At 30.3% G+C, this 13,312-nt stretch overlaps 2 protein-coding genes across 3 annotated transcripts in view; one reads left to right on the top strand and one right to left on the bottom strand.

Annotated features, from left to right (window-relative positions):
- Positions 1 to 13,312, top strand: part of LOC123008285 (protein artichoke) — a 43,349-nt gene that overhangs the window by 15,220 nt on the left and 14,817 nt on the right. The window contains exon 2 of one of the 2 annotated variants that reach the window (XM_044404051.1): positions 7,993 to 8,024. The exons of the other annotated variant lie outside the window; for it this stretch is intronic. The gene's annotated coding sequence lies outside the window, so the exon portion shown is untranslated. The remainder of the gene's footprint in view (positions 1 to 7,992; positions 8,025 to 13,312) is intronic. 2 annotated transcript variants of the gene reach the window in all.
- Positions 1 to 13,312, bottom strand: part of LOC123007621 — a 65,774-nt gene that overhangs the window by 46,545 nt on the left and 5,917 nt on the right. The gene's annotated exons all lie outside the window — the stretch shown is intronic.

The raw sequence follows: 13,312 nt of genomic DNA, 5'->3' as shown, positions 1-13,312 counted from the left end.
AAAAAACAGGTTTAGAAATTCTCATGTTTTTTATATTAGAATTTTGAAATTCTAGAAAGTCTTTAAGATTTCTAAAATTTTATAAAGTGATATATTTTTTTATGTAGAAAAATTTGGCAATAACAAATAAATTGCACTGCGTCACAAGCCATCATGCTGAAATTCGGTGCAATTTGCGTTCCGTTTAGTAAAAAGTGTGTTTGAAATTTTGCATCTGTTGTGAGTAAAACTGTCTGGAAATTGTAGAAAACGTACATTTCTGTTCGATGGTTTATGGCAAAAATAATAAAATGTAACAATGGTGAGTAAAAAGCTGAAATGTTTATTACAAAGTATCTTTCTTAAAATGGTTTTATTCAGATGTACGATACACAAAGTGTAGCTTTAAGAACTTCAAAGAAATTGAAGTTTTTATTTCTCTTCTTTGTTTTTGTTCGACTAATTTATGGAAAATAGAGTTTTTTCCTAGGAGCACTAAAAACCTTGGTTTATTTTTCGAATAGATTCCAGAGTCAATTAATCCGAGTAACAAATTATTTATTTGTCTATCCTGTATAACAAAGCTGTAATTATTTTCTGTCATCGAAACTAACAAGCAAAAAGCGATAATGACACGTCTGTTTACTCAGTTTTGTTTGCTTCCACCTGAATGCAGTATCGATTTGTGAGAAATAAAATTAAAAAAACAATATTTGGATTAAATTCGCTCTTAAATTTTTATTACACTTCACTAGATTCAATCTGCAATAAAATATTATTAGAATTAAGTTTTCATAAAAAAATTGATTCGTTGAGAATAAAATATGAACGCAAAGTGGTTGATAACAAATGCCCGGCAAACATTTTCAAATTGAGAGCACCGGTGGAAAAACCCTTAAATGACTGCTATTAAAGTGGACAGATGGTGTGGGAAATACCGAGAAAAATTGCAATGGGTGGAAACTTTTCTTCCACGGAAAGCAGCCTGAACTTTGACCAAATGTACGATTTTTCGTACAAATGTTATTGAAGAACTTTGATCAAGTCTAATCAAACGGGAAATTTCAATTTTCGTTATGTTTGTCGACCTGAAGACGAGTTTCTTAGACTCCATCTCCCTTGATATTCATTCATCTCTCTCCTAAATCATATGCAAAACGTCCATTGTTAAACGTACGCGAATGATTAATTAAACACGACGTTTGACGTAATTGAACGCTCACAAAGGAACTTGGAGCATAAATCTTCATTACTAAGTTTTCATCGGGTCGGCATCGACGGGAGCCCTCTGAAGACCCAAGATGGGCACACACTTAATTCATACGTCACCAAAGGGAAATTCTCCAACAGTGGTTTCAGGAATTAAAGCAACAATGGAAATAAATTTGGAATTAAAAACTTTAAAAGTGATCAAAATGCATTTCAAGAAATCTAAAAGTGCATAAAACGTTGTAGGAACACAAAAATTACAAAATATCAAAACACCAAATAAAATTATGTATCTTAACATGTTTGTGCTATTAGAAGCCTGTAAGAGTTCTCTTTTATAAATAAATTTTTACAACAGAAGAAAAAAGAGAACATGTATCAAGGCAGATATTTTAAAATTAAGTAATAAAAGCATTTTATAATAAATTTTGACTAAGAAGCTTAATGTGAGATTGTATAATAAATAAATTTTTTAACATAATCTTAGAATTTTTAAATTTTAAGAGTTTTAAGACTTAAAACAAGATATCTAAAGTTTCATAAGGTTTTATACTTTATACAGGTTTTTTAATGTAAGAGTTTTTAGGGATTGTAGAATTTAGAAACTATTAGTTTTTGTCATAACATTAAAGTTTAGAAATTATAGAGATTTTTAAAAAAGAATTTTTGAATTTTAAGAATTTTATACTATGGCATTTTTTTTGTTTTAAAAAACAAAATATTTAGTCATGTTGTTTTATAGACTTTTTACTTTTAATGAAAGAGTTTTTAGGGATTGTGGAATTTAGAAACTTAGAAAGCCAGATTTAAAAATTTCTAGGTTTTTGTCATAAGTTGTAAAATATTTCTACAATTTTATATTGTTGGTTCGAGAAATTCACTAAAGCTAATTAAAAATTTCTAAGCCTAAAGTTACAATTTTAGTGATGAAATTTAAAATCTTTTCGAATCTTACAGGGGCATATTGAAAAACTTGTCGTTCTTGATTTAAGAATTTCTAAGTTTTTATTATAAATACCTCAACTTAGAATCTCGAAATTCTTGTTATTATTTTACAAGATTTTAAGAGTTTTATGATAGAATCTTGGTGGATATGGTAGGAGTTAATAACTTGCAAAGGCATATTTAAAAAAATCGTATACTTTTATTAAATGTCAAAATATTGAATTTCTAGAAATATTCCTGAAGATTTTTAATTTTTTTAATGTTAATGTTTTAGTGGATTGAAGATGTAGAAATTTACAGAACCACACGTAAAAATTTGTAGTCTAGATTCTAGTCTAGAAATTATAGAAATCTTTGAGATTCTTTAAAAAATTCTAGGTTTTTATCCTTTTAGGGGAATGTATATTTTAGAAATTCAGAAAGTAGTTAATTTAAAAATTTCAAACTTAAACTCAACAATCCCAAACTCAGAGTTTTATAGTGATGGAATTCAAGATAATGGATTTTAGGTTGAAAACATTTACAAAGCTTATTTAAAAACTCCAAAACTTCTATCACAACTTCTGAATCTTAAATTTTAGAAATTTTATAAGTTTTCTATAGTTTTATAATGTTAGAATTTTAGTGACTTTTTTTCTTTAATTTAAGGTTTTTGGAATTCTTAAAACCCAGAATACTTTTAGTAGGTAATATAATTTTATAACTGGAAAATTTGAAATGAATGTGATTAAATTGTCAATTATTATGTTGAGTCGCTTGCGAAGGGTTGGAATTTAAAATTTTTGGATTTTTTTTATATTTTGTAGGTCTTAGACTTTTTGATATACAAGTTAAGATTTTTTAATAAATTTAGATTATTAGCATCCTAAAAAATATTTTTTATGGCTTTAGCATTATAGAATATGAAACTTGTTATTGAATCAGTGTTTGTAAGACTTTAATAAAAGTAATCCAACTTGAATTCTGTAAATTTCCAAAATAAATAGAATATATTCATGTAAAACTAGGTCAAGTGCATAGTGTGCATTCTATTCTTGTTAATAATAAATTAGTTTTATATTCTCTCGTCGTTTCTTGTCGTCTTGTAATTTACGTCACCTTATTCCTTATTCCTAGACACACATCCTGCCATCAATTGCGGCCACGAGTTTACACACAAACCGAACAATTGTAGTGCTTTGTGCAAACGCTATTAAACGAGCATTAGTGATAGTTTATAGCCCGGAGCTTACCTTGGCAGGCTGTCGTGTGCAGCCGGTCCGGTTTGTTTCAACACTCCGGGGTGAAACCGGATCAATGTATACGGTTTGATATTTGTATGCGAACGTCGTATCGCGTTAAGCCAAGCACTGGAGGTATCTTGTTTAAGAAGGCACTCATTATCAACACGAGAACACTTCTGTTTCTATTTGCAAGTTCGTTTTATTACCAGCGAGCTTTACGACAAAGCTTTCGTCGAGAAAAGAATAACTAATACTTAAAATATATCACGAGTTTTGTTGGGTTTAAGATGGAACTTTATTCTTGTTGAGGGTTTAAAACTGGAAAACTCTTCCGCGCAATTAAATCGCCTGTTTGGGGCGGCTTGACGGACTGATAGCACGCCAAAATGTACAAAATGTTTTGAAGGAATTAAATCACTTTGAAACTCGTTTCCTACACACGAAATTTAATAATAATCGGATGGCTTAGAGCACCGATAAATTTATTTATACTGTTGTAAATTACATACGATGCCATGCATGTCGTCGTTTTATTGTGTCAAATGACGCGAAGCCAATTTGCTAATAGAAAATTTATCGCCCAGATATAACGAATAAAAATCGAGATAATCAAATTTCGGATGAAACTTTGGAACGCTGTGATACAGGCCGAGTTTTCGATTTTTAACAAATAAATGACTTGACTTAATTGTGTTTCAAGGTGAATCAGGAAGTGGAAAGCGACGTCATTGTTTATCGATTGTGGCTTCCTTTGTTGTTTTATAAATGGGTTTGATGTTACCGCACTGTTGGGTGTCCTATTTGCGTTAATAAATCGACAACCGAACTGTCCGGCTGACACAATATTTACCTCATTACTAAGCTAACACACTGGTGCAATAATTAAATAAAGTTGTCTTTGACTCCACTTAAACTAACAAAGTTTAACTAAATTAACAGCAAAACAACGGCGCAAACTTCTTAAAAATTACTAAAGCTTAACTACATTTTGCAAACTGTACTTGTGATAAAGTGTAACAAAAATTTAATTTAGTTTTGTGCAAAAAACTTTGCTTCGTCATCACCGAATCATTCCCTGGTCGTAAAAAACAAATCTATCTGTATTCTCCCAACAAGAGTAATTTGGATACTTTTTATCATTCTTATGTCTCTGGTTTCTGATAAAAAATCGATTAGAAACATTCGAGTAATGAACGTCGTGCTTTTAACAAAGTTAATGTAACTTTAATGTAATTTTAAAATCGACTGCAATAGCTTTTACAGTTTTTCATTCTGAATTCTGCAAGATGTTAGCTCAGTTTCCGTACGTTTTCTTTTTCTAACATGCCGTGAGTAAATTGCCCCGCGGAGCGTAATTTATAAATAAATGAGACGAGGTTTTTGGCGACAAGATTTGACAAAATTGTGGCGGTGGTGTTATTTTTTTAATAATTAAACGATGTTAATATTAAACGAATAAAACAATGGTTTTTTTTGCGATAATTAACGTGCTCGGAACGCCAACTACAGGAATAAAATTAAATATGTATGTTGTTTGTGGGGATTTTTTTAATGCAATTTTTTTGATATTTTTGAAAGAGTAATGAATGTAAATCACTTACTGTTGATTTACAACATTGATTAATAGCAAAAAATTTTGGTTTTGCAAAGAATTTTGTAAACAATATTATAATGTTAGCAACTTTTTATCTGCACCTTTCTTTATTTTTTTAGGTACAATGTAAAAACTAGTTTTTCACACAATAAATAATATTTAAACTCGATTTATGCCGACAGAAATTATGGTGGAGGCGCCGGGTTTTTGTATTTTTTTTAAATTAAAATATCAATTGTAGCGTTAAAATACATAAAGTAGTTTTTTTTTAATTTTTACAATTTACAGTCAACTTCTTTGCTAATAATCGGCGATTAATAATTTCAACAAATAACGCACTCGGAACGTTCATTATGTAAAAAAAGAAATTTTTTTGTTACTTGTGACGGTTTTTGTCATATTTTTTTAAAAACCATTTATTAGTTTTTATATGTGTATTAATATTCTTATAGTTATATTTTTGGAAGAATATGAAAATGTTTAACCATAGTTTTCATTTCATAGCAATTTTTTGACGTATTACAGAATTTTTCTTATGATAAATATCGTTATTACTATTTATTATTAAATAATTTCTTACTCATGCCCACGATCTTTAAACACTTTCTTAAAAAGAGTCTGAAGATAATAAAAATATTTTTATTCATTCATTCTATGTTAAAATTTAATTTTATCTACTCTTTTCTTCATGTTAAAATGAAATTTTATCGTCTAGATGATAAAAAAATACATCCATTGTTGTATATCTGCGGTTGTTAGTTGCTAACAATTTATGACATTAGATTTCATTGTTGAATTTTAAAAATAAAATTTTATATTGTACACGACGATAAAATTTTCATTATTTTTTGAGCATATTAATTGCTCTCAAAAATAAAATTTAATTTTATCGTCTTGTGTAACAAATAACTATTAATATAAATAGAAACCTCGCAAAATTATTAAAAATATCTGACCTGACCTGACCTGCACACACATTACCACACATTAAATTAAATAATAAAAAAATTAAATATACATTTGATGTTATTTTATGAATAGGCACTTGGTTTTTGTCGACTAAATTTGCAAAAATTTGGGGTGGTCTAGCCAGTTTTTTTTTTAATCTATTAAAATTTTTGTGGTTAAAAATTTTTAAGTGCAGTTAAAATGTTTAGCAATCGAAAATTATTATTCTTTACAATAATTTTTTTTCTTATTTTAATAGAATTTGCTATAATCGCAAATACATACATAAAATTATCTGGTAAAAATAGCCTGCAACTTTGAAAATTATGTTGGCAACAATTAAGAATGTAAAAACAGAAAATGTAAGATGTGTGAAATTTTATATCTTTTGTTTCTATTTTATTCAGTGTTGCAAACTTATTTTGACAATTTTGAGTCACTTTAATTAGAGATTTAATTGAATGCATTGTATAATGAACTTTTTTTAATTTATACTTAAAAAAAAATAATTTCGGGAATCTTGTGAGAGTTATTGTGCGTAATCCAGAAATAAATTCTCAATTTTTTTTTATGTTTGTCACTGAAAATTTGGGAAATTGGTAAGTTTATTGACAGCACTTTAATTACATTGTCAATGACATTAATAACATAAATAAAATAGGCTGTTAACCACTTCGAAAAGCTATTAACGCACTCAAACGAGTTCGATAATAGCTTTGTTAAAGACGCAAAATAAAAAAAAAATAACATTGTTAATAGTTTGTCATACTATATACTATAGGGTGCGCCAGAACTCGCGCCCCAGAGAAAAATTTCAAGTAACTTCGAAATTTTTTAGATAGAATTTTTTAAACATTTTTTCCATGTTCCTAGTATCTTTCCTTATATGGCATTTTTCTCTGGGACTCGAGTTCTGGCGCACCCTATAGAAATAAGTGAGACTTGCTTTTTGAGGACAAGTGTGCTAAAAAACTGCGTCGGTGGCGCCGGATTTTCTTAATTTTTTTCACAAAAACAATACTCAGCTAATACAATACCTCCAACTTGTGAAAAGTTTCAGCTGTTGACTACACTGCTAATAACAATAACCCGGCCTATTTCGCCTCTTATCTCCTTTAAGAAGTTTTCTCCCACAAAAGACACAAGATAGTCACGTCGTTGTAGTATTTATCGTCCTTTGTTTCACTTTCCAACTACTTTATTTAAAATGGGTGGTACAAAAAATGGACACAATTCATCCGTTGATCCTATTTTTTCTTCATTAGACGCGGGTAGCATATTGTATTTATTCCAACAAAGGGAAATATTGCGCTCGTTATAAATCTGTTGAAGGAAAATGAGAAAATAACGCGCTTTTTTGACGCCAGAATGTTGTAATTACGTCTTAAATTTTTACTTCTAAACACCTCAACACATAGTTTGTTTAATTACAAATAGTTTAAATAAGTTATATGAGTTGCGTTAATTAGAAAAGTTATGTTTCAAGTCCGGTCGAGAGGTACACTTGCCTTGCAATCGACTCGTTACACTTGACACAATTTTAAATACTGTATTTTTTTTTTAGTGAATTAATTGAAACATGAGTTTTGTAGATGTGAATAATCTCGTGAATTTAGACAAGTTCTAAATGTGTTTTTGTTTTACTTGAGTATTTCAAGGCTTTCAATTGAATAAATTTATTATTATTAAAAGCAATTATTTGCAAATAGTACTGCTCTGATTTATTCCGGTGTAACAAACTGTTCACAAATGTAGTTATTTCAAAGAGCCTGTTGTCGGTTGTAATTACACGTCTATGCAATCAAGTCATTTGAAGTGAACTTTGGCCTTGACTTGGCAATCAAAAACCATTAAATTAATTGTAATAAAAAGAGGTTTTGTTTGGGAAATGGGTGCAAAAAGTCCGATATTGTAATTTGGATAAAAAGGCAATTTTTTAAGGGTTGTGAGACTCCGGAATGTTCGCAATATCGAATCCTGTCAATTGATGCCTCTCGGGAAATTATCTAATAGAAGTTTGGAGGTTTTAATGTTGGTTTTTTGTTATCGTGACAGATCAAGGATTAGGAATAATTAGCACATTTTTTGTTGCAGTTGCAAGAACCGAATTGGAACACTATAAGTAGGTAAGTTGGTGGAAAAAAAATCCCTAACGTGGAGTTGGTAGAAAAACAATCCTCCTAAAGTGTTCAATGGTGTTTTTTTGTTCAGTAAAGCAAAACTCAAACAATACAGCAAATTATCGCCGCTTGCTAATTCAATTTTGGTAGTAACGTTTGCCGGCGAGATCATCCGAGAGTATACAACTGGGCCAACCCGGCCCACTTGATTATAATGCACAATGATGAATAGTGTATGCGGACACGAGAGTTTGTTAAAGGAAGCTGTGTGCTAGCGGCAGGGTTACCAACCGATGAATTAGTGCCCCCTGTGATGCATTGTTAGAGGAACTGCCCAATTTAACATAAACAGAGTGCATCTGTTTGTCGTGGAAGTTTTTAGTCCGACTTCAGGTATTCGTGGCAATATAAGAGGGACATGTCACAGTGCTAATTGAAATTCTCGACATGCGGTCGAAACTTGCTAAACTAAAACAACCGTTCTGGGAGATATTTTTTAATTAAATATTCGGACAACGGACATAATATTAAGTGTTATTGTGGGGATTTGTATGCAAAATACATTGTATTTGGATGCTGACTGCGGAATGATATGAAAATATGGCACTGCAAGCAAACTGGAAGCAAATACCTGAAACGATACGCCAGGCGTGACCGTTAACACGTTTTTTATTTCACTTGCATTCACTTTATTCGCTATTAAAAGCTCGAAACAAATTGAAAATGCTCAATTTTGGCTTTATTAGGGAATATTCAACGTCTCGAGAGTTTTATACATGACAGACAATAAAATGTAGAAGGGAATTTTTAATAAAAGTCGCCTAAATATGTTGCACGGATGCAGTGGTTTGATTGTTTTCATGCGAACCTAAAACAAAACAAATTTTCACTAACTCAAAAGCGAACACGATATTTCGCAAAGTTAATTGGAAATTTACAGCGGTTTTTGAACTGTTTTAGCCAATTTTTTCAAAAAGCGTATTATTGTTATTTATTATACAACAATAGAAATAAAAAGCTATTAAATTCAGTTTTTTGAAACATATTTTTAAATAATTGTCTCGAAATTTCAAAATAAAATTAGAAAACGCCAATTTTTTATTAGTCGTTTTTCTGTTGTTTTTTTTCCTATCGTTTTAATTATTGTTTTTCACACACTTTTTTACAAATCTGTGGAACAAATTAGTCAACTTTTTTGTAATTACAAACTCGTTTAAAACTTTTCTAAAATTAGTATTATAAAAAGACCATGAATTAATTTAATTTGTGTATTAATAATATATATTTAAAAATATAATTTTTAAAGAAACAAAAGGGGTTTGTTTACAAATGCGCTGAGGGAGATACCTACAAAGATATTAAAAATGTAATTAATTCTGATTACAAACAGAATCATTTTTTAAAGTAATTATTGTTTTAATTTGATTTAATCTGCTTTGGTAATGATTAAAATATTAAATTTGGAATATAAATAATTACCTCTTTAAAGAGAATATTTCAAAAAAATATGTTAATTTTATTAGACATGTGCATCTTAACTGCAGAAAAAGGTAAAGAACTCTATTATCTGTCAAAATTATAATAATAGTACGTTACATACCGAGGTGGAAAGTGTCGAGATATACACTGTGTCAATTTTAAAACTTGCAATCGGCAATTTCTCTCAACTGAAAAAATTATTAATAATCACTCAAAACCGTTTTGGTGGTTCCTAGGGGGAATTAAAACGACATGATAAGGGATAGACCTCCACCCACATATATAATAAAAAAAAATGAAAATTTAACGTATTCGTTTTTTTAGTTCTAGAGATATTGCCGATTGCAAGTTTTAAAATTGACACCCTGTATAGTTAACCTACGTAAGCGTAAATTTTCTAATCTTGCGACAGAAATGAAACTTTTCATCGAGGTTTGTATACAATTTTATTCACAGCCGCATCTTTAATTTTCGTGAAAAAAGTTAAAAAAATCTGAAAAATCTGCTCGTCTATCGTTTCATTGTCATGTTAACAAACATTACAGACAACGTTTAATTGTCACAAAAGTGGGACTAGAAAACAAAGGTAGTAATAGCGGTAGGTAGGTGGTCAGTAATGAGTCACTTTCGAACGTCTGTTGAAGTGAGAAAAGTCATATACGTTTATAAATATATACGGGGTGTCAATTTTAAAACTTGCAATCGGCGACATCTCTAGAACTAAAAAAGTTATCGATAATGACTCAAAACCGTTTCGGTGGTTTTTAGGGGGAACCAAAATGACATGGTAAGTGACGCACTTCCCCCACCCTTGAAGCCACCTCAAGTTGAAAATTTTAAATGGCACTACCCTACTTGTTGTGATACATCGTTGAAAAGCTCAGAACAAGCGCTTTTCAAAAATGTCATACAACAGCCTATTTAGTAAAGCCATTTTTTCAATTATTCAAAAACAAAGACTTTAAATTTTTATTTTTTTGTTATATTTAAGGGTGGGTGGAGGTGTGTCATTTACCATGTCATTTAGGTTCCTCCTAGGAACCACCAAAACGGTTCTAAGTGATTTTCAATAGCTTTTTCAGTTGATCGATATTGCCGATTGCAAGTTTTAAAATTGACACAGTGTATATAACTTCTTAGGGAAGTGAAAATTTTACTTCTCATTGAACCAGGAAAACATGCTGTTAGATTTAAAGATACTGGGATATCAAGGAAAATTGTTACTTTAGAAGTTTTGCTGTGAAGGAAAAATTAAGTATTACACCAGAAAAAAGTGCCTTTTTTACTTTTTTTTCTTTTTTCTATCTTTGGGAGGAAAAGATACACTTTTTTTCTTGTAATACAAACAACTATAGAAAATGTTATGTATCACAAGATAAAATGTTTTGATATCTACATTTTTATATCGATTATAAATATGTAAATTAAGGAAGAAAAAATATTTATTATATAAAATGTCCAAAGAATGATTTTCTTTTATAAAAATACATAATAAATAAAAAATTCGTAAACTACACTTTGTCAAAATTTTAAGGTTATTATCCACACATTATAGAACTTGTTTTTTTATATTTTGAGTTGACTGTTTATTTTTAGACATTAATAGTTTAATGTTTAAAGAATGCGAATAATTCATTTACATTTTTAAGATCACTCGTTTGATAATCTCAACAATTACTGCACCCGGTGTTCTAATTAAATATTAATAGTTTCTATTTCCACAGTTTTGATTTAAAATTAAATTTGGTGTGGGTATATTTTCTCGCAGGTGTGTATTAAGGTTGGGTAAATTCATTAATGCTCTTTTATCCGGAAGTAGCTGTGCTAATGCTCATTTCTTTGTGGGTTTTACTGTGCGTTAAAAGGCCTAAAACCGGTTTGCCACGAGGGAATTTAATCAATCTGTATCTGAGGATTACGTTTTAAAAGATGGTCTTATTAATGTTATTTACAAGGGAAAAGCTGTGACTTTATCGTGTGTTTACACTTATTTGGACCGAATCCAGCTTTCCGTTTTTTATGATGCGAATTTTATGTTTTTCAAATAACGTTAGAGGATTGTTATCCGAATGAATCTAGACTTGAATAAACACTATACGAAATTCCATCAATTCTTGACTAGGTTTTTATCGATAGTTAAAGAATTTTAAAAGTTTTACTGCAGTTTAGGTCAGTTAGAAATAAGTCATTAAGTTTTCTAAATGAGCCGGGCCAAAGACACTTATTTTTGTTCAACTGTTGCAATTAAAAGTTTTTAATTGCAAAAGTTCTTTTCAAGTACACAAAATGCATCTTGATAAGATTGCATTTTTACGATGAGGAAAATTGATTGTAGAAACTCAAATTTGGATTAATGCTACCATTTGTTAAAGTCTAAACTGCTGCATTCATAATTTATTGATAGCCAATCGTTTGCGAATTGTTATTCAGAAGTCGCGTCGTCGCTTATCACCGAAAAATCGAATTTCTCAAAGTTGTACAGCATGCAAATGTATGGAAATGTATTCCCCAATTTAATTTCAGCGAAAAATGAAACTAAAAAGTATTTCTCCAACTTAGTTAGTTATCCTCTAAACCTGTTTACAAAATTTGTAGATAAGAGCGAAAATGTGTGAATTTTATTGAATAGATTAGAGTCTCCCTGAAATCTTGACTTGAAAGAAGCACGAAATTAAATTCAATGACATCAAACGAATTTGAAAAGTCGTCTCCCATTTAATTGACTGAAATTTCCCGGTGTGAAGGATGTTTTTTATCCGATTAGAAATTTTATTTCGGTGCAGATACGTTTTAAAAATTTGGCTTGGGCCGGAAACTCAATTTGGAAAAATACTCGGGGGTAAACGAGATCAAACGAAAAAAATTCCACAGACACGGTTTGTTGAACGCCAATCTTAGCCCGCAGATAATTTGGTTTTTAACTAAAACATCTACTAAAGCATAATTAACACAACCCAGGTGCTAGATTCGCAAATAACACAATTCTACTAACATGGATTATAACTCGAAATTTTTCGTCCATAAATTTTGTATCCTAACAAAATTATAAGCTGGATTTAACACAAAATCAACATTAAGGCTTAACAGATTACTACAAGAGAAAATGCAGTCATTTTGTTTCCATTATTTCAACTTTGCAATCTTAGATTTTAAAATAAAAAATGGTGGAGGCGCCGGGCGAGCAATAAAATTTGTCTTTCAAATATTAAATATTTTTCTGCAATATCATTTTAGTCCAGATTTTCTCGGAATTTCTTCTCAACAAGCAATTATTTTTAGTGTTATGTTCCATCCGGTCTTTTCCTCCGAATCCGACTTTTATCTGGTCGAATATCGTCAATTTTTAAAAGAAGACCGGCTATTGCCACTCTCAAACTCGTATCTTTGTTTACACAGCTGGTACGTTCCGATGCGCCATAAGCAATACCTGCATAGTCTTTGATATTCTACGGCATCCTCAGATATACTTGTTTTTTTATCCTGTCGAAAGAACCGATGTTTTTAAAATCCACAAAGCGCAGTTTTATTTTTTGGTTTTTTAAATCCGATGCTTTATTTTCAATAAAACTTCAAGAGTGTTTAGTTTAACAATTAGGGGGTTTAAAGTGGTATTAAAAAATAGATCAGTTTACTTGTGGATATCTCGGGAATCGCTTGGATTATCGATTTCGGGATTCAGACGGAAAATGCTAAGCACACCATTCAGGGGTTTTACTTTAAACGATTGCTAACCTCCAGTGGCTTTGACTTTGTAGTGCTTTTTAGAAAGCGAGATCGAAATCTAAATTCTTCTCCTCTATTAGATAATCGCCTCA

Source organism: Tribolium madens, unplaced genomic scaffold (assembly GCF_015345945.1).
Source record: "Tribolium madens isolate multiple individuals breed KSU strain unplaced genomic scaffold, Tmad_KSU_1.1 Scaffold_3;HRSCAF=73;Tcas5.2_LG2, whole genome shotgun sequence".
Taxonomy (NCBI): domain Eukaryota; kingdom Metazoa; phylum Arthropoda; class Insecta; order Coleoptera; family Tenebrionidae; genus Tribolium; species Tribolium madens.
Note: the sequence above shows the minus strand (reverse complement) of the source record. Positions and strands in the feature narration are given on the sequence as shown.